The following is a 22,122-nucleotide window of genomic DNA, read 5'->3' as shown; positions in this document are numbered from 1 at the left end:
ATTTATCCAGTAGTCATTCAGGAGATGGTTGTTCATATAAGTTGTGCAGTTTTGAGTGAGTTTCTTAATCCTGAGTTCTAATTTGATTGTGGGTCTGAGAGACTGTTTGTTATGATTTCCATTCTTTTGCATTTGCTGAAGAGTGTTTTACTTCCAATTATAGGGCCAGTTTTAGAATAAGTGTGATGTGGTGCTGAGAAGAATGTATGTTCTGTTGATTAGGGGTGGAGAGTTCTGTAGATGTCTGTTAGGTCCTCTTGGTCCAGATCTGAGTTCAAGTCCTAGATATCTTTGTTAATTTTCTGTCTCATTGATCTGTCCAATATTGACAGTAGAGTGTTTAACTCTCCCACTATTATTGTGTGAGAGCCTAAGTCTCTTTGTAGGAATCTAAGAACTTGCTTTATGAATCTGGGTGCTCCTGTATTGGGTACATATATATTTAGGATAGTTAGCTCTTCTTGTTGGTTTGATCCCTTTACCATCATGTAATACCCTTCTTTGTCTCTTTTGATCTTTGTTGGTTTAAAGTCTGTTTTATCAGAGATTAGGATTGCAACTAGGCTGCAAAAAAAGCAACCCCTGCTTTTTTTATTTGTTTGTTGTTGTTGTTGTTTTGCTTTCCATTTGCTTGGTAAATCTTCCTCCATTCCTTTATTTTGAGCCTATGTGCGTCTTTGCACATGAGATGGGTCTCCTGAATACAGCACACCAATGGGTCTTGACTCTATTCAATTTGCCAGTCTATGTCTTTTAATTGGTACATTTAGCCCATTTACATTAAAGGTTAATATTGTTATGTGTGAATTTAGTGCTGCCATTATGATGCTAGCTGGTTGTTTTGCCTTTTAGTTGATGTAGTTTCTTCATAGCATTGATGAGCTTTACAATTTGGTAAATTTTTGCAGTGGCTGGTAATGTTCGTTACTTTCCATGTTTAGTGCTTCCTATAGAAGCCTTTGTAAGGCAGGCCTGGTGGAGACAAAAATCTCTCAGCAGTTGCTTGTCCATAAAGGATTTTATTTCTCCTTCACTTATGAAGCTTAGTTTGGCTGGATATGAAATTCTGGGTTGAAATTTCTTTTCTTTAAGAATGTTGAATATTGGCCCCTACTCTCTTCTGGCTTGGAGGGTTTATGCCGAAAGATCTGCTGTGAGTCTGATGGGCTTCCCTTTATGGGTAACCTGACCTTTCTCTCTGCATGCCCTTAGCATTTTTTCCTTCATTTCAATCCTGGAGAATCTGATGATTATGTGTCTTGGGGTTGCCCTTCTTGAGGATCTTTGTAGTGTTCTCTGAATTTCCTGGATTTGAAATGTTGGCCTGCCTTACTAGGTTAGGGAAGTTCTCCCAGATGATATCCTGAAGAGTGTTTTTCAACTTGGTTTCATTCTCCCTGTCACTTTTAGGTACACCAATCAAATGTAGATGTGGTCTTTTCATGTAATCTCATATTTTTTGGAGGCTTTTGTTCATTTCTTTTCACTCTTTTTTTCTCTAATCTTGTCTTCTTGCTTTATTTCATTGAGTTGATCTTCAGTCTCTGATATCCTTTCTTCTGCTTGATCAATTTGGGTATTGAAACTCGTGTGTCCTTTACAAAGTTCTTGTGCTGTGTTTTTCAGCTCCATCAGGTCGTTTATATTCTTCTCTGAACTGATTATTTTAGTTAACATTTCATCTAACCTTTTTTCAAGCTTCTTAGCTTCCTTGCATTGGGTTAGAACATGCTCCTTTAGCTTGGAGAAATTTGTTATTACCCACCTTTGAAGCCTGCTTCTGTAAATTCATCAAACTAATTTTCTGTCCAGTTTAGTTCTCTTGCTGGCAAGGAGTTGTGATCCTTTGGAGGAGAAGAGGTGTTCTCGTTTTTGGAATTTTCAGCCTTTTTGCGCTGGTTTCTTCCCATCTTCATAGATTTATCTACCTTTGGTCTTTGAAGTCGGTGACCTTTGGATGGGGTCCCTGAGTGGACGTCCTTTCTGTTGATGTTGAAACTATTTCTTTCTGTTTCTTTGTTTTCCATCTAACAGGTCCCTCTGCTGCAGGTCTGCTGGAGTTTGCTGGAGGTCCACTCCAGACACTGCCTGGGAATCACCAGCAAGGGCTGCAGAACAGCAAGGATTGCTTCCTGTTCCTTCCTCTGGTAGCTTCGTCCCAGAAGGGTACCTACCAGATGCCAGCCAGAGCCCTTCTGTGTGAGGTGTCTCCCAGTCAGGACACACGGGGGTCAGGGAGACACTTGAGGAAGCAGTCTGTCCCTTATCAGAGCTCAAACCCTGTGTTTCCTGTGCTGGGAGATCTGCTGCTCTCTTCAGAGCTGTCAGGCAGGGACGTTTAAGTCTGCTGAAGCTGTACCCATTACCACCCCTTTTCCCAGATGCTCTGTCCCAGGAAGATGGGGGCTTTATTTATAAGTCTGCTGCCTTTTTTTTTAGAGGTGGCCTGTCCAGCGAGGAAGGAGTCTAGTGACATAGCCTGCCTGCAGAGGCCTTGCTCAGCCGCTGTGGGCTCTACCCAGTTTGAACTTCCCAGCAACTTTGTTTACACTGTGGTGTTAAAACTGCCTACTCGAGCCTCAGCAATGATGGATGCACCTCCCCCCACCAAGCTTGACTGCCCCAAGTCAAGGTCAGACTGCTGCGAGAATTTCAAGCCAGCGGATCTTAGCTTGCTGGCCTTTGTGGGGGTGGGACCCACCGAACCAGATCACTTGGCTCCCTGGCTTCAGCCCCTTTCCAGAGGAGTGAATGGTTCTGTCTCACTGGTATTCCAGTTACCACTGGGGTATGAAAAAAAAATCTGCTGCGGCTAGCTCTGTGTCTTCCCAAACGGCCACCCAGTTTTGTGCTGAAAACACAGGGCCCTTGTGTCATAGGCACTGGAGAGAATCTCCTGGTCTGTGGGTTGTGAAGACTGTGGGAAAAGCACAGTATCTGGGCCAGAGTGCGGGGGACAGTCCCTAATGGATTTCCATGGCTAGTAGAGGGAGTTCCCCAGCTCCTTGTGCTTTCTGCTTTGGCTCGCCCTCCTTGGGCTGCACCCACTATCTAACCAGTCCCAATGAGGTCAGCCAGGTACCTCAGTTGGAAATACAGAGGTTACCTGCCTTCTGCATTGATCTCGCCGGGAGCTGCACTATTTGGACATCTTGCCATTAAACTATTTTAAATTGCAATGATAGTGTTTATTTATGTTAGGCATTGTTCTAATGCTTTATAAAATTTAATCTGCACAGAAGACCTATGATTATCCCTAATTTACAGAAGAGGCTGAGGTGCAGAGAAGTTAAGTAATTATCCCATAGTTACACAGTAGCAGCTCTAAGATTTAAACACATAAATCCTTCCCAACCATGGAAGTTTATTGATTCCTTAATAGTGGTTTGGTTAAAATTGGGATCTCACCATAGCATAATATATATCCAGGCTACAAATCTTTATTTTTTAAAATTTTTTGAGCTGGAGTCTCACTCTGTCATCCAGGCTGGAGTGCAGTGGTGTGATCTTGGCTCACTGTAGCCTCTGCCTCCCAGGTTCAGATGATTCTCCTGCCTCAGCCTTCAGAGTAGCTGGGATTACAGGTGTGTACTACCAAGCCTGGCTAATTTTTGTATTTTTAGTAGAGACGGGGTTTTGCTATGTTGGCCAGTTTGGTCTTGAACTTCTGAGCTCAGGTGATCTGCCTGCGTTGGCCTTCCAAAGTGCTGGGATTACAGGTGTGCAGTACAGTGCCCGGCCCAAGTTACAAGTCCTTAAAGGAAATCACATAAACTCTAAACTATTCCATTTAGATAACACATATTTATATCCACAAGTTAGGGAGCACATGGAAAACATGCTTTGTTCTGTGTGTTTTCTGTCCCCTGCACCTGCCACCTCACCCTCCAGCATACCTTCTTATGCTGCTACATACTTGCTGATGCTCAGGCTGGGCACGGGCTTTGGGGTTGGACAAGCATCAAGATCAGTTTATAGCAAGATTTGGGAGAGAAAAATCACTTACGGTGAAAGTCACTTACTTTGGGAAATTTTCCTTCTTGAATGATCTGTTAATTGGTCAATAGACACAGCTTCTGGCCCCTCTTAGCACTGCCTAGGCGCTTGTGACACATTTGCTTGCAAATATGCTTTCTAGCAGTAGGAGTACATTTTAGTTTATAGTTTTAATCCTCATAATGTAGCGGGAAATCAGAGATCTGGAGAGACCGATGGGGTTGCAGGAGGATTTTATTTAACATGATCATGGGCTTAGCAGAATTGCTTCCTAATTCTGAGTAAAGGACAAAGAAAATGGGTTATTTTTTATGCACCTAAGATGAAGCAGCAGGTACAGAAGCCAGAACAAAGAACAGTTAATCACTTGTGACATGTACTTTACATTTGAAAAGTAACATTTTGAGAAACACATTCCTCAGTTTCTATCTGCTCTGTGACCTTGCAGCTGGTCAGCAAGAAAAACAGGAATTTCTAGATGCCTGGGAACTTGGCTAAGAATGTGAGGAGGATAGATAAGGGTTAAATGGTTTGCAGGAAGGCAGTTTAATATTCTGTCTTAAACAGAGCCGGGGAAGTATTACAGTACACAACACCACAAAATTTGTTATATAGCACCTACAAATTATAAGGTTTTGTTTTACTATCATTGCTGTGATTTAATTTCTTCATTTTTCACCCTTTGTTGCCTTTTAATAAATAACATTTCAATAGAAAGCAACACCACTAATTTAAGCATCTAAGTTACTATTACCTTTAGAGGTATGCCATTTTTGGTTTATTTTTTTCTTTCCTTATTCCCTTCTTCTTCTTTTCTTTTTTGGTTTAATCTGATTGGTGTTTTAATAAGCTTATTTACCAAATTTATTTAAGTATATCTATGACCTTGTAGCTGAATGTCAGGGTGGAAGAGTTAATCAAGAGTGTTGTAGAGCCTTTTAATGAAAGCATTTAAGAGCGCCTTTATACTTTTACTGGATGATTGACAGCAGGCTAGTGTGTCAGCTCATGATGAATGTATTGCATTGAGTTAGATTCTTTTAGGTTGGGAGCTCCTCTCCTGCCACGAAAGGCACAAAATTAACTCTACCTTAGCTCCTGAGGGTACCTTCAGGACTGTGCCTGTCTTAGGCTGTCCCTCCCCTGAGGAATCTTACCCTTCTTTGGCTAACCAGTCATCTGCATGAGGCCAACCAAGGCAACAGTTGGAAGGTTGGAAGGCTCTTGGGGGGCTGACCCGCAGAGCATTGTGGGTCCAGGAACAGAGCTATTACTCACCTTTAAGTTGCTTCCTTGTTGAGTTGCCTGCTTGGGAAAGATTATTACTAAGGATTTTTGCGCTCTTAATACTTGCTTTGTTTGAGCTTGTTCCATCCAGACATTTGCTAACAGTGGGTTTAGCTAGATGAACATGCCTTACATAAGCCCATAGAAAGCATCATTAATATACATGTCATTTTGAGGTAATTCCATTTTTTCTTGAGGTACAGGCTGGTACGTAGTTAATGCCATTAATTGACTGGTGGTTTACTTGGCTACTATTGCTTCTATAGTTGCCCAAATACTTCCGATTAGGAGGGGTAAGAGACAAGGAAGTATTAGGTATCCTCCTAATATGATGACTACTCCCACTAGCAGGGTTTTAAAACCTTCAAACCATGAGAATCATCCTCCAAAGAGGGAATCTGGTGACCCACCTTTCCATGTCTGAACTGGAACATGAGCTAGTTTTTGCATCCTGGCTGTAATTTCCGTGACTGCTTGTCCATTATTATTAATTTCTAGGCAGCAGTTTGATAGGTTAAATTCTTCACATACCCCTGCTTGGGCTAAGAGATAATTTAAAGCTAGTCTGTTTTGGTAAATGGCATTCCTCATTTTTGTGGATTGTACAGCCAGCAGGTTTAAAGCTTGTGCAGTTTCATTGGTAATGATTTCAAGTACTGCTTGTAACCTTATAATGCGATTGAGCATATAGATAGGAGTACGATATCCCCATTACCCGTCTTGTGCTCAGGTAGCTGGCGCATAATATTGAATAATTCTTTCAGAGGGCCAATCAGTGTCTTTCCAGTCTCCTATTCTTATACCTCCTCTGATATCCACACTTGTTTTACTTCTGTTTCCCACTTCATTATAAGCAGAGTAACCTAGAGGTTTTCCCAGCTACTAGGGGAGCAAAAAGGAGGATGGTCTGATAGTCCCTAGTACGCAGGCCCTTGTCCAATTGGCTGGTAACTGCTAATAGGCTGGTTGTCTGCAAATCCAATAAAGGCCAGGGGGTGCCTGCCAACTATTGGGTGCCTTAAACTGATACCAGGAGTGGTTTAAAGCTGGGAAGCAAGAGAATGAGTTGTAGCGTGGCAATCTGGAGTTAACTTTACCTTGTTTATTCCTGCCCCGCCACAAAGTTTTCCCTACTGTTTGGTTGTAGTATTTCTGCTCTAGACAAGCCAGTTCTCCTACTGGATTAATGAAAGTGTTTCCCCAGTGGGCAATACAGTACTTCCCAACAATGGAAGTTTTTAGGAGCCAAATACTTGAGTGCTTAAGTTTAGGCTTGGGAGGGGTGAGGGTCAAGGTAAAGTTTTATTGAGGCATTAACTCTTTTGCATCCCATGGCCATTGATTTCCCATGATAATGCCTCCACAGACATAGCAGGAAGAAACAGCTAGATTATTAGCTATACTTTTAGCCAGTTGAACAAACAGATTACTGGCTACTGGAGGGGGTTCAAAAACCTCCTGGTTAGTTCTTTTATAGTTTTCATAAAATGACTTGAAAACTTGGAACTGAGGTTGAGGGGGATGGGCCCGAGTTCCCTTTTTGATAATATACAAATAGGTGATTGGGAATGTTTCTGTAAACACCATTATGGGGTGACCTTAGTCCATGTGGGTAAATCTGGCTTTGGGATAGTAAGCTTTATAGGATTGCAGGTTTTTGTTTCACTGTTTGGCTTTGTTGGCATTTCGGTAAGCACAACTGGTTCCTGATGCTCCCGTTTAGGAACGTGTTGTGCAGTACCTATAATCCCTTCCCGGGGTCCCAGGGGAGCAAAGTGGAGCAACTTTTGGCCCACACACATACGAAGTTTGCTATGTCTTTCCCAGGTTGGGTTACCACAGTTAGCAGAGTAGCTATGCCTGAGTATGTTGCTTGGCAGGCATCGAAATGCAAAGGAAATGCTTCCTCATGGAAAGGTGGGACCTCAGTTCTGTTTAGGAGAGGACCTTCTTTTGACTCCCTTTGTATTTCAAACCCGATCCCAGGCACAGATTTGGGGTCATAACATACATAAAGTTGCTCATTGCCTGGGTTACCAACTGAATAAATTATTGGATTATAAGTACAAGCGCCTAGCTGAGTCCCTGTACACTTACAATATGTTGGATACAGCAAGGTCTTAACTACTGTATTCCTAAATTCAAGTAGTCTACAGGCAGTAAGTACATTATTTTACCGGTTGCGCTTCCTTTTGCACAGATACTGAAGTTAACAATAGTAGAATAAAAATTAACATTTCTATACCACTATGCAGGGGCAGGGTAAATCTTTCCTTGGATGTAAGGGTTGGCAAAGATGACAGCATAGTGATAGAATAGATAAGAACACTAAGATTGCAATTAGACTTAAAATTTCAGTCCATATTTATTTTTGATGATTCCTTAAGCTTCAGCCATGCCTGGACTGGTCAGCCTCTGGTGGTGTGACTAGAGCAGGGCTGTCACCTTCATTGACACTTTGTTCTCATCTCAGCATTAGCCTTTGCTCACTGGTCCACTTCTGGGCTGCTGTGGGTTTTGACCAGCTATGATGAATCCAGGGCACACTGCCTGCAACCGTAACAGCAGTCAGGGTGGACAAAATTACAATACGGGGCTTATCCCAAGTTGGCCCTAAAGTAGCCAGGTTCCACTTTTTAACCCAAACCGAGTCTCCAGGTTTGAAGGGATACCCAGGGTCTGTTGGGCTGATAGGTAATTTTTCTTGAACCCAACCTCATATTTCTTGCATAGTTATGCCTAAGGCCTGTATTTGCTTTCTTAGGGTTAATTCTCCTAACCCTCTCATTTCCCCTTTAATTTGGGTGATGATTGATTGGTGGTGGCTGGCCAAACAGAATTTCATAGGGTGAATACCCAGTCTGTTTGGTGGGAATATACCTGATTCGGAGGAGGACCATGGGCAAGATCTGATCCCATCGCAGATGGGTTTCCTGGCAGAATTTCTTTAATAGTTGTTTGAGCGTTTGATTTATATGCTCAGCTTTTCCTGGGCTCTGTGGGTGATAGGCAGTATGCAATTTCCAGTTTATTTTCCGTAGCCATTGTAGGTCTTGGACAATTTCAGCTACAAATGCTGGGCCATGTTTAATCCTACAGGTGAAAGTAGGACAAATCTGGGGACAATATCTTTTAATATTCTAGTGACTTCTCATGCCTTTTCTGTTTTGATGGGGAAAGCCTCTACCCAACCCAAGTAGGTACAGACAAATACTAACGTAGAGCGATAGCCTCCTGCCTGGGGCAACTCTGTAAAATCTACAAGCAAATTTTCACAAGGTGCTGACCCTACTCCTTGAATTCCTGGGGGCTGGGTTGGCCCTTGCTGTGGGTTGTTCTGGGCACAGATTAAGCATTGTTCACAAACGGCTTGGGAGATGACAGTAAGCCATGGCACATACCAGTGGCACCCTGCTAGCATTTCTAGTGCTGTCTTTCCCGTATGAGTTCCTTGGTGGAATTGTTTGACAAACCGGGGGGCTGTTACTTCAGGAATAGCTAACCTTCCATCTGAGAATTTCCACAGTCCTTCTTTAGTATAGGTTCCATTTTCTTGAGCAAACCAGGCCTTCTTATTTGGGGAGTAATTTGGCTCCTCTAGAGTCAAGAGTTCTGGGAGGAGAGGCATGGCACAGACTGCCTTTCTAGCTGCTATACTAGAAGGTAGGGTATTTATTGCTACACTCCTAGCTTCTGCATCTGCTTTCCTGTTTCCTTTGGCCTCTGGGGTTCCACCTTTCTGATGACCTTGGCAGTGTATAACAGCTATCCCTTTTGGTTCCCATACAGAGTTGTAAGATCTCTTCTGGTTATTGTACACTTGTTCCTTGGGCAGTTAAGAGTCCTGTGTATTTGTATTTGCTCCTATGTACATGCAGTGTACATAGGAGCATATACAAATACATACTTTGAGTCGGTTTATATGTTGGCTTTTTTACCCTTAGCTAGCAACAGTGCTCTTGCTAAGGCTATTAATTCTCCTTTCTGGGCTGGTGTTCCTGTAGGCTTTGGGCCTCTACAATTGAAACTAAAGTTACAACTGCATATCCAGTCTGCCTGACTCCTTCTGTTACAAAGCTGCTACCATCTGTAAAGTATTCAACATCAGCATTTTGGAGGGGGCGATTTGTGAGATTTTTCCTGCTGGAGAAAACTCCATCTGCTGTTTCTATATAGTCATGAAGGGGACCTCCTGGCTGCAGTGGGAGCAAGGTAGCAAGGTTAAGAGTGTTTACAGTTTCTAAAGTTATATGGAGATTTTCACATAAGGGTCCCTGGTGTTGGGTCATTCTAGGATTTGACAGCCAGTGATGCCCTCTTTGATCCATTAGCATTAGGACAGATGGTGGCACCCATACGGTTAACTGCTGTTCTAAGGTCTATTTTTAGCTTCCTGTATGAGCATGGCTGCAGCGGCAAGGTCATTAAAGCAGGGCGGCCATCCCTGAGCTACTGGTCCAGTTGCTTAGATAGGTAGGCTATTGGGCAGTGCCATGATCCTGGAATCTGAGCTAAGACCCTGATAACCATTCCCTTTCACTCATGAACGTATGGGAAGAAGGGCTTAGTTATGTGTGGTAGTCCTAAGGCGGGGGCCCTAACTAGAGCTGTTGTGATTGCATTAAATGCTTTTTTTCGCTCAGGTCCCCAGATGACGGGTTCCTCCCCCTACCCACCCCACCCCCAACGCTTTGGTGGCTTCATATAGCAGTTTTGCCTATGGCAAAACTCTGCTGCCCCTAGGATCTCTCTTACTTGTTGGCAGGTTGGGGTTAGAATCCTACACAGCTTCCTTGTGTGCACTACCTAGCATACTCTGCTCTTGGCAAGTATCTGATGCTCCCACAACAAATCTGGGCTTTTTTTGTGGATACTTTATACCGTGTCTTCTGTAGAAGGTGGAGGAAGTCTTGGGTTCCTTTGTGACAATCTTCTAAAGTGGGGGCTGCTAAAAGAAGATCATACACATACTGTAGTAGGACATAGTCTTTACTTGGTGGAGTGTAGGCATTAAGGTCAGGTGCTAGGGCCTCACTGAAGATCGTGGGGGAGTTCAGTGTCCTTGGGGATGCCTGGTCCAAGTAAGTTGGAAACTTCCCCATTGAAAAGCAAATAAGGGTTGACTGACTGGTGCTAGGCGAAGGCAAAAGAAGGCATCTTTTAAGTCTAAAACAGTGAACCATGCTGAATTGGAGGGGATTAGTGAGAGTAGAGTGTATGGGTTTGGCACTACTGGGTGAATAGTTATTGTAGCCTGGTTTACAGCTTGTAAGTTCTGTGCTGGCCTATAATCATGGGAGGTAGATATCCCATCATCAGGTAGTGGCTTTTTCGCCAGTAAGAGCGGAGTATTCCAAGGTGACTGACATGGCACAAGAATGCCATGTTTTCTGAGCCATTCTAGATGCTTTTCTATGCCTAGGGCAGCCTCTGGGGCATAGGGTACTGGTGCAGCCAGACTGGGAAAGCTCCTGTTTTTAGTTCTACTACCGCCATGGTTTATGGCTAGCTCCGGTGGATTATCTTCAGCTCATACTTGTGGGAATTCACTAATTAGCCCTGACAATATGACTTCTTCCACTAGCCTCCAGGACTGCTTGATGGATCCTTCCACATCCTTAGCAAATAGCCGCCATTCTTCAGCTTGTGGTACTGGGAGGGCTAATACCATAGCTGTTGGTTGGTTAAAATCTAGAGTCATGCGTCCCTCTGGTGTAAAGGATATCTGTGCTTGAAACTTTTGAAGCAAATCCCTTCGTAACAAAGGGACAGGGCAGCTGGGGAGATAGAGGAAATCATGCTGGACCTCCCGCCCTCCAGTAACACATCTTTTTGACTGGAAGATGTGTTTTCTGACACTCCTGTGGCCCCACTAATGGTGGTATAAGTTTTAGACCGTGGCCCCACCAGTTTTGTCACCACCAAATGCTGAACACCCATGTCTATCATAAAATCTGTTTTTTGGTCCCCTACTTTTACCCTGAACATAGGCTTCTGGGGGCCTAGAGATATGGAGCCTGATGTGTTTCAGTCTTCAAAGCTGTCTACCCCAGCCAAGCCAATTAAGCCTTTATCCTGATCATTTGGGGCCTGCTGGTCTAGGTATTGCATAGGGGTAAAATCGGTGGCTGTATGGGGATACCCGATCTTCATATACTACTCTCTCTGGGCACTCAGCTTCCCAATGTCCTTTCTCCTTGGTCACTGCACATTGATCTCTCTCTAATCTAGGCCAAGTTTCAGACTCCAGTCTGACTACACCTCTCCCATGCCCACTTCCATGTCCTCTTGTTACACCAGCTCCCCTCTCAACTAAGGCAGCCACTAACAAGTCCACCTTTTCTTTTGCCTTTCGCCTTGCCTTTCTTTCAGCCTCTTCCTCTCAATTGTGAAACACCTTGGTAGCCATCTGTATGAGTTCAGTAGCTCTCTTGTCCTTAAATGCTTCTCACTTATGTAGCTTCCACTTAATGTCTCCTTGTGCCTGGCTGACAAAAGCCACATTCACCATACATTGGTTGGCAGGGGCTTCTTGGTCAAATAGGGTATAAAGCTGGTATGCTTCACAGAGCCTCTCATAAAATTCACTTGGGCTTTCATCAGATTTTTGATGGACCTCTGAGACTTTTCCTGTATTTATTATCTTCTTCCCACCTGCCTTCATCCCATTTAAAAGTGCAGTCCTATATGTTTGTAGGTTTTGCAGCCCCTCCTGTTCATTGGGGTCCCAACATTGAGGGAAACGTTGCACTGCATATTTCAGGGCATCATTAGTGCCTGCTGGTGCATTATTTTCAAACTATTGGAGAGCTGCTTGGTTTATTCTCCTGTGCTCTTCTGTATTAAACAGCATTAACAGCAGTTCCTGGCAATCCAACCAATTAAGATTATGAGTAGCAAAGATGGACTGTATTAGATCAGTGAGCTCTTAGGGCTTCTCCGTGAAGGAGGAGATGTGTTGTTTCCAATTCAGAAGGTCGGTAGTAGAAAAGGGCTGGTGGATAAAGATTCTTTGCCCACCATGAACCTGCCCTGCTCATCTAGATAGGCTGGTGCCTGTGTTTCACCGAGAGGCATCTCTGGCTCAAGACTGGAGATGACTGGCCATGTCACTCACTTTTTCTTTCTCTTTTCTTTCCTCATGAGGGGGAGACATTGAGCTCTTGCTCCCCTCTAAGTCTGACTCTACTTGAACCCCTGCACCTAGGCCTGGCACGGCATGGGCTCTGGCTCCTTGCTCTTCACCTTGCCTCAGGTGTGCTAGGGATGGGTATATTGGAGCAGAAGGGGGTGGAACTTGTCTTTCTTCAGGGCGAGGCTGTAAAATCAGTTTCTCTAGTACCTCTTGCCCTTTCTTCTCTTCCCTTGTGGGGTTGGGGTCTGTAGGTTCCTTGGCCTCCTTTGAACCTGTCCATGCCACCAAGGCTTTGTGGTAGACAGCTAGGCAAGGTTGCAACCACTTAGGGTGTGTCTGGGGTACATTTAGCCATGCATCGATATATGGAAACTGATCTGGGTATCCTGGCTGTCTGACCCTGGTCACCACCCTAAACACTCAACCAATGGTTTCTTTGTCTATCGTTCCCTCTGCCAGCCATCCAACCCCAAAGGAAGACCATTCTAACTCACACAAGGTCCTTAACTTCTGAGGGGACAATTTAACTCAATAGTCTCCTGAGAAGCCTTTTTAAAGTTCTCTAACATGCACTCTAGTGGTGTGGGTTTTGACTCTTTTCCTCCCATCCTCCCACACAATGTGCACTCTCACAGACTTCTACTTCGGATTGAACACCATCTCCTGTTATGGGAGTTTTCAGACTGCCATTTAGCTAGTAGAGTGCCTTAATCCCACCACAGTCAGCTGCAACTGTGGGGCCGCTCCTGTCAACCGTATGCGGTCAGCCCCTAGTAAATCAGCCCTCACTCGCTTCAGAGCATGCAATCCATGCTAAGGGATCCGCACCTCCCTCCTTCACACCCCACGTTGGCTCCTCCCAGAACCGTCTCTTTCAGACACTTCCACACTCCTTCCCCCTTTCCCACTTTCCTCTACAAACTGGCTTGATGAGTTACCCCTGTTCAGTGTGCCTGTGGCGATGTGAGTTTCATCCAAATCAGTGAGCTGCTCTCCATCCCCCAGCCTTTCTGGGTTGGATTAGTAGTCACTTCCCAGGAGTTGATCAGACTCTCCTTCCACCCTCTTGGGGCAGGCTCTTCTTTTCCTTAAATGCCTTTCTGTAATTCCTGAAGTATGTTGGTCCTGGAGATCGTTCTGCAACCCCTTCCAAAGGTCTGATGCGCTGTCCAGGAGTGGATGCCGGGGCACGGCAGAGCCGGTCTCCTATCTGGGCTGAAGTTCTCCCAGCAGTACCTAGGGTCACAAGTCTTCCGTGGTCCAGGGCCTTCGTCCCACAGGTAAAGGAGACAGTAAGCCTGCCGTTTCAAGTCCCTGTTCAGGCGCCAGAAAATGTAGCAGGAAATCAGAGATTTGGAGAGACCGATGGGGTCGCAGGAGGATTTTATTTAACGTGATTGGGCTTAGCAGTATCGCTTCCTAATTCTGAGCAAAGGACAAAGAAAATGGGGTACTTTTTATGCACCTAAAATGATGCAGTAGTTACAGAAGCCAGAACAAAGAACAGTTAATCAACTTGTGACATGTCTTGTGATGTACTTTACATTTGAAAAGTAACATTTTGAGAAACGCATTCCTCAGTTTCTATCTGCTCTGTGACCTTGCAGCAGGTCAGCAAGAGAAACAGGAATTTCTAGATGCCTGGGAACTTTGCTAGGAATGTGAGGAGGATAGATAAGGGTTAAATGGTTTGCAGGAAGCTAAGGAGGTATGACAGCACACAACACAGCAAAATTTACTGTATTTTATAGGAACTACAATTTATAAGGTTTTTCTTTACTATTGCTATGACTTAATTTCCTTCTTCAATAGAGTATTATAAAAGTAGGTTTTACCCTCAGTTGTCTAGATGTTGAAAATGAAGTTCAGAAAAATTACTTTTCAAGATATTCAAGAAAATCAGAACCATTCTCATTAGATAGGGGAGGAGCTACTTGTATTGGCAAGATAAATCTTCGGGGTTTTGGGTACTTGGTCATTGTAATGTTTTCAGGTACCACTATTCTACTTTTTGGGTTTGTATTCTTTCTTTCAAAATAATCTAATTATTATTTAAGAAACCTGATGAAGCCATGAATTCAACCTATGTTGTTTATCAGTAACCTGCAGGAACAGACTCTGTTTCTGATTTTTCACTGTATCACTCTGTGGCTAGAGAGAAAAGAAATTATTTCAGGGCAGTCATGGAACCAAACTCCCTGCTTCTTTGATCTACCTAAACATGTCTGTTGTATATGGATAAGAAGCATGCTTCAATATTCAAATTTTCTAATTCTCCTAGTATGGATTTTCTTTTTTTTTTTTTGAGACGGAGTTTCATTCTTGTTACCCAGGCTGGAGTGCAATGGCGCGATCTCGGCTCACCGCAACCTCCGCCTCCCGGGTTCAGGCAATTCTCCTGCCTCAGCCTCCTTAGTAGCTGGGATTACAGGCACGTGCCACCATGCCCAGCTAATTTTTTGTATTTTTTTAGTAGAGACGGGGTTTCACCATGTTGACCAGGATGGTCTCGATATCTTGACCTCGTGATCCACCCGCCTCGGCCTCCCAAAGTGCTGGGATTACAGGCTTGAGCCACCGCGCCCGGCCATGGATTTTCATAAGTTATATTTTTCTAGGAATTTGTCTAATACACATTTTCAAATTTAATCACATAAAATTGTTCATATCTTCTGTTTAGGGTCTATAGGGTCTGTAGTGATGTCTTCCTTTTCAAGTCTGATGTTAGTAATTTGTGTTATGTTCACTATTCCTATAGGTTTATCAACTTTCTTCCTATTATAAATCTATTTTTTCTTTGAGGATTTTCTATATTGTGTTTGTTTTCTGACATTGATTTCTACTGTTATTTCCTTCTGTTCACATTTTTGGGTTTAAATTCCTGTACCTTTTTTTGGAGGGGGACAGGGTCTCACTCTGTCACCCAGGCTAGAGTGTAGTTGCATGGTCTTGGCTCACTGCAATCTCTGCCTCCCGGGTTAAAGCAATTCTGCCTCAGTCTCCCGAGTAGCTGGGATTACAGGCACATGCCACCATGCCCAGCTAATTTTGACATTTTTAGTGGAGATGGGGTTTGACTATGTTGGCCAGCCTGGTCTTGAACTCCTGACCTCAGGTGATTCACCCACCTTGGCCTCCCAAAGTGTGGGGATTACAGGTATGAGCCATGGTGCCTGGCCTCCTTGCTTCTTTTGGATTAATCAAGTATTTATTATTTGCTTTCTCCCCTTTTGGCTTTTTTTCAGTACTCTTTTAGTAGTTCACTTAGAGATTACAACATGCGTCCTTGATTTATTAGAGTGTAATAGTGATACTTTTGTCCCTTCCAAAACAATGCTGAGATCTTAGAATATCTTAACTCGATCTGTCTTTTACCCTCTTGTCAGGCATTTTAATCTTCCAGACATTTTAAACCCTATGAAACATGATTATTACTGTTTTTTGTGTGTGTGGTAATATTCACTTAAATTTACCCATGTTGATCATTATTCTTTCTTGCATTTCTATGTTTCAATCTGGGATCATTTTCATTCTGCCTAAGTTTAGCATAACTTTATTATTATTGTTATTTGAGACCGGCTGTCACTCTGTTACTCAGACTGGAGTGCAGTGGTATGACCTTGGCTCACTGCAACCTCCACTTCCTGTGCTCAAGCAGTCCTCCCACCTCAGCTTCCCACATAGCTGGGACTACAGGGGAGCACCACCACATCCGGCTTTTTTGCATTTTTGTAGAAATAGGGTTTTGCCATGTTGCCCAGTTGGTCTTGAACTTCTAGGCTCAAGCAATCTATTTGCTTTGGTCTCCCAAAATGCTGAGATTACAGGAATGAGCCATCATGCTTAGCCAAAGTGTCTTTACTTCATCTTTTTAAACAAAGTTTTATTTAAATATTTTTACTTACTGTAAAATCCACCCATTTTAAGTGTACAATCCATTGGTTTTTAGGATATTCAGAATAGCGCAACCATCACAATTCTATTTTAAATCACTTTCATCACCCAAAAAGATCCATTTTGCTCATTTGCAGTCACACTCTATTCTCACACCCAATCCTAGGAAATGATTAAGCTACTGTCTGTATGGATTTGCCTTTTCTTCTGAAAATTTCATATAAATGGAATTATATATGTGTCCTCTTGTGTCCAACTTCTCTCATTTGGCATGTTTTAGAGGTTCATCTATATTGTAATATATATTAGTAGTTCATTCCCTTTTATCACAGAACAGAAATCCATTTTATGGCTATCCGACATTTTGTTTATTCATTCACCCACTGATGAATATTTGGATTGTTTCCACTTTTGGGCTGTTAAGAATGACATGGCCGCTGAACATGTGCATGTAAGTCTCTGATATATACCAAGGAGTAGTTTCAGGTTCATAAACATATGTTTAACTTTTGCCATATTCTTTTTGGATTTTGCTCTTCCTCATCCTATTCTGATTCCAGTTACACGTATGTTAGACTTTTGTACCATGCCTGATGTGCCGCTAATGCTCTTTTGTCAGGCATTATATATATATGTGTATATGTGTGTGTATAAAGTATATATATATTATATATATGTGTTTTACTCTTTGTATTTAATGTGACCCTCAAATTCACTAATCCTTCAACCCTAATTTGTGAGTAATCTCATATATAAAATTCTCTGAGTTCTGGGTTTCTCATTGTATTCTTTATAGATTCCAATTCTTTGATGATATATTCAATCTTGTTTTTTCTTACATTTACCAATCCTGGCTATTTCAAAGTTTGTGTCCAACATAAATCCAATGTGTAAATTTATTACAGATCTATTTTTCTCATGGTACCTTTTTCTGAAAATATAGCTTGACTTTTTAAAAATTATACTTTAAGATCTGGGGTACCTGTGCAGAACGTGCACGTTTGTTATATAGGTCACATGTGCTATGGTGGTTTGCTACATCCATCACCCTGTCATCTACACTAGGTATTTCTCCTAATGCTGCCCCTCCCCTAGGTCCCCACCCCCCTGCTATCCATCCCCTAACCCCCAAACCCCTGACAGGCCCCACTGTGTGATGTTCCCCTCCCTGTGTCCATGTGTTCTCATTGTTCAGTACCCACTTATGAATGAGAACATTGCAGTGTTTGGTTTTCTGTTCTTGTGTCAGTTTGCTGAGAATGATAGTTTCCAGCTTCATCCATATCCCTGCAAAGGATATGGATGTGGCACATTCCATGGTGTATATGTGCCATATTTTCTTTATCTAGTATATCATTGATGGGCATTTGGGTTGGTTCCAAGTCTTTGCTATTGTGAACAGTGCCACAATAAACATACATGTGCATGTGTCTTTATAATAGAATGATTTATAATCCTTTGAGTATATACCCAGCAATGAGGTTGCTGGGTCAAATGGTATTTCTAGGTTCTTGCGGATTTGCCACACTTGTCTTCCACAATGGTTGAACTAATTTACACTCCCAACACTATAAAAGTGTTCCTATTTCTTCACATCCTCCCAATCATCTGTTGTATCCTGAGTTTTTAATCATTGCCATTCTAACTGGTGTGAGATGGTATCTCATTGTGGTTTTGATTTGCATTTCTCTAATGACCAGTGTTGATGAGCTTTTCTTCTTATGTTAGTTGGCTGCACAAATGTCTTCTTTTGAGAAGTGTCTGTTCATATCCTTTATCCACTTTTTGATGTGGTTGTTTTCTTGTAAATTTGTTTAAGTTGTTGTAGATTCTGGATATCAGCCCTTTGTTAGATGGGTAGATTGCAAACATTTTTTTTTTCCATTGTGTTGGTTGCCAGTTCACTCTAACAATAGTTTATTTTGCTGTGCAGAAGCTCTTTAATTAAATCCATTTGTCAATTTTGGTTTTTGTTGCCATTGCTTTTGGTGTCTTACTCATGAAGTAAGGACCGTGCCCATGCCTAGGTTCTGAATGTTATTGCCTGGATTTTCTTCTTGGGTTTTTATGGTGTTAGGTCTTATGTTTAAATCTTTAATTCATCTTGAGTTAATTTTTGTATAAGGTGTAAGGAAGGGATCCAGCTTTAGCTTTCTGCGTATGGCCAGCCAGTTTTCCCAACACCATTTATTAAATAGGGAATCCTTTCCCCATTGCTTGTTTTTGTCAGGTTTGTCAAAGATCAGATGGCTGTAGATGTGTGGCATTATTTCTGAGGCCTCTGTTCTGTTCTATTGGTCTATATCTGTTTTGGTAACAGTACCTGTGGCCTTATAGTATAGTTTGAAGTCAGGTAGCGTGATGCCTCCAGTATGTGTTGTTTGTTTGTTGTTGTTATTGTTTGATTTGCTTTGGATTGTCTTAGCTGTGAGGGCTCTTTTTTGGTTCCATATGAAATTTAAGGTAGTTTTTTTTTTCCCCCGATTCTGTGAAGAAAGTCAATGGTAACTTGATGGGGATAGCATTGAAACTCTCCATTACTTTGGGCAGTATGGCCATTTTCATGATATTGATTCTTCCTAACCATGAGCATGGAATGTTTTTTCTATCTGTTTGTGTCCTCTCATTTCCTTGAGCAGTGGTTTGTAGTTTTCCTTGAAGAGGTCCTTCACATCCCTTGTTAGTTGTATTCCTAGGTATTCTCTTTGTAGTATTGTGAATGTGAGTTCACTCATGATTTGGTTCTGTTATTGGTGTATAGGAATGCTTGTGATTTTTGCACATGGATTTTGTATCCTGAGACTTTGCTGAAGTTGCTATCAGCTTAAGGAGATTTTGGGCTGAGACAATGGGGCCTTCTAAATATGCAATCATGTTGTCTGCAAATAGAGAAAATTTGACTTCCTCTTTTCCTAATTGAATACCCTTTCTTTCTTTTTCTTGCCTGATTGCCCTGTCCAGGGTTTCTAATACTATCTAGAATAGGAGTGGTGAGAGGGGGCATCCTTGTCTTGTGCCTGTTTTCAAAGGGAATGCTTCCAGTTTTGCCCATTCAGGATGATATTGGCTGTGGGGTTGTCATAAATAGCTCTTGAGATATGTTGCATCAATACCTAGTTTATTAAGAGTTTTTAGTATAAAGTCTGTTGAATTTTGTCAAAGGTCTTCTCTGCATCTATTATCATGTGGTTTTTATATTTGCTTCTGTTTATGTGATGGATTATGTTTATTGATTTGCATTATGTTGAACCAGTCTTCCATCCCAGGGATGAAGCTGACTTGATTGTGATGGATAAGCTTTTTGATGTGCTGTTGGATTTAGTTTGCCAGTATTTTATTGAGGATTTTTGCATCGATGTTCATCATGGATATTGGACTGAAATTTTCTTTTTTAGTTTTTTCTCTGCCAGGTTTTGGTATGAGGATGATGTTGGTCTCATAAAATGAGTTAGGGAGAATTCCCTCTTTTTGTATTGTTTGGAATAGTTTCAGAAGAAATGGTACCAGCTCCTCTTTGTACCTCTGGTAGAATTTGGCTGTCAACCCATCTGGTCCTGGGCTTTTTTTGGTTAGTAGGCTATTAATTGCTGCCTCAACTTCAGACCTTGTTATTGGTCTATTCAGGTATTTGACTTCTTCCTGATTTTGTCTTGGGAGGGTCTAAGTGTCCAGAAATTTATCCATTTCTTCTAGATTTTCTGGTTTATTTGCATAGAAGTGTTTATAGTATTCTCTGATGGTATTTTGTATTTCTGTAGGATCCATGGTGATCCCTTTTATCATGTTTTATTGCATCTATTTGATTCTCCTTTTTTTCATTATTAGACTGGCTAACGGTCTATCTTATTGATCTTTTCAAAAACCAGCTCCTGGATTGATTTTTTTTGAAGGGTTGTGTCTCAATCTCCTTCAGTTCTGCTCTCATCTTAGTTCTTTCTTTTATGCTAGCTTTTGAAATTGTTTGTTCTTGCTCCTCTACTTCTTTTAATCATGATGTTGGTATGTCAATTTTAGGTCTTCCTTTTTCTTGTGGGCATTTAATCTTACATATTTCCCTCTACACACTGCTTTAAATGTGTCCCAGAAATTTTGGTATGTTGCATCTTTGTTCTCATAGGTTTCAAAGAACATCTTTATTTCTGCCTTCATGTTATTTATCCAGTAGTCATTCAGGAGCAGGTTTTTCAGTTTCCATGTGGTTGTGCAGTTTTGAGTGAGTTTCTTAATCCTAAGTTCTAATTTGATTCATGGTGCTATTTCTTAGTATGCTTAGAAATTTTTGCTGGAATGCCAGAGATTGTTTGAAAAACTATAGAAGCTGTGGATGAAAGTATCCTCTTCAAGAGAAGATTCACCCTGTCCTCTCTCAAACTAGAGCAGGGACGCCTCAATCCAGTCAAAAACTGAGCTTACTCACGGCTGGGCTTCAGATTCCTTAGTTAGCTCTACTTCTGGTTTATCTCAGCTTTTGGGGTGAATGAAGCCTTTGAGGGGTTACAATGAGAGCACCTGGAGTGTTTTTAGAGAGCTTCCTCTTTAAAATCAAGTTCAATTTTTGTTTTTGCTCTGCTGCACTTTAGTTTTCTTACCTTGTACAACATAAAATTTGGTAAATGACTAAGAAAATCAGCATAGTCACATGGGGTTCTCTGCATCTCCCTTCTCCCAGGATCTTTGCCCTCAAGTCCTGGCTGCCTTAGAAGCATTTCAGTGTCTTCAAATAGATGTTGCATGCCTCCTGTTCAACCTTTTGTTTAGTGTAAAGCTACAATGTCACATCTAGAAAAGGGAGTATGAAACAAGTTGTTTTTGAAACAAAATCTGGCTATTTGTTCGACAGGATGTTGTAAAATTACTTATTTTGAAAAGACCTCCCTTGGCCTGGCACAGTGGCTCATGCCTGTAATCCCAGCACTCTGGGAGGCAAGGCAGGCACATCACCTGAGGTCAGGAGTTCGAGACCAGCCTGGCCAATATGGTGAAACCCTGTCTCTACTAAAAATACAAAAATCAGCTGGGCATGGTGGCACGTGCCTATAATCCCAGCTACTCAGGAGGCTGAGGCAGAACTGCTCAAACCTGGGAGGGGGAGGTTGCAGTGAGCTGAGATAAGCCATTGCACCACTCCAGCGTCAGCAGCTTAGCCACCACACTTGTCTAAAAGAAAAAACCTCCCTCCACCTAAAAAGAGTATGTAAGAATATAGTATACATTTCATACACCACCTTTACTGAAAAGAGCTTCATAAGATGTAGTTTGGATTGTCCTGAAATATTGAGGCCTTAAAGTTCCACCTCTATAATGCTCATAGAGTATCATAGAAGTTGATTATTTCTAGTTTGTAAAACAATTGGTCTTGCAGAATTTGAATTCCCAGACATAACTGGCTGGCACCTGCCCACATCTGGGTAAATTTTTTTTTTTCAGACGTTGTTTCACTCTTGCTGCTCAGGCTGGAGTGCAATGGTGCTGTCTTGGCAATCTCCCCCTTCCAGGTTCAGGCGATCATCCTGCCTCAGCCTCCCAAGTAGCTGGCATTACAGGTACCCACCACCACGCCTGGCTAATTCCTGTATTTTTAGTAGAGATGGGGTTTCACCATGTTGGCTAGGCTGATCTTGGACTCCTCACCTTGCATGGTCTGCTCACCTCAGCCTCCCGAACTGAAAGTCCTGGGAAGAAGCCTATTTTAGAGTTATTCTTTACAGAAGAAAACATCAAATTTGAGAGAGAATTAACTAAGTTTAAATCTATTAGAAGTCTCCCTCTGTCATTAATTTTTAGTGATCTGGGCCTTGAGACTTAAAAGC

General features: G+C 42.2%; 1 protein-coding gene across 2 annotated transcripts in view; it reads left to right on the top strand.

The window, feature by feature from the left end:
* PRDM4 (PR/SET domain 4) overlaps positions 1–22,122 on the top strand; it is a 91,313-nt gene that overhangs the window by 37,661 nt on the left and 31,530 nt on the right. The gene's annotated exons all lie outside the window — the stretch shown is intronic.

Source organism: Sapajus apella, unplaced genomic scaffold (assembly GCF_009761245.1).
Source record: "Sapajus apella isolate SASKATOON/1434 unplaced genomic scaffold, GSC_monkey_1.0 scaffold2, whole genome shotgun sequence".
Classification (NCBI taxonomy): Eukaryota; Metazoa; Chordata; class Mammalia; order Primates; family Cebidae; genus Sapajus; species Sapajus apella.
This window is presented reverse-complemented; position numbering and strand designations above follow the sequence as displayed.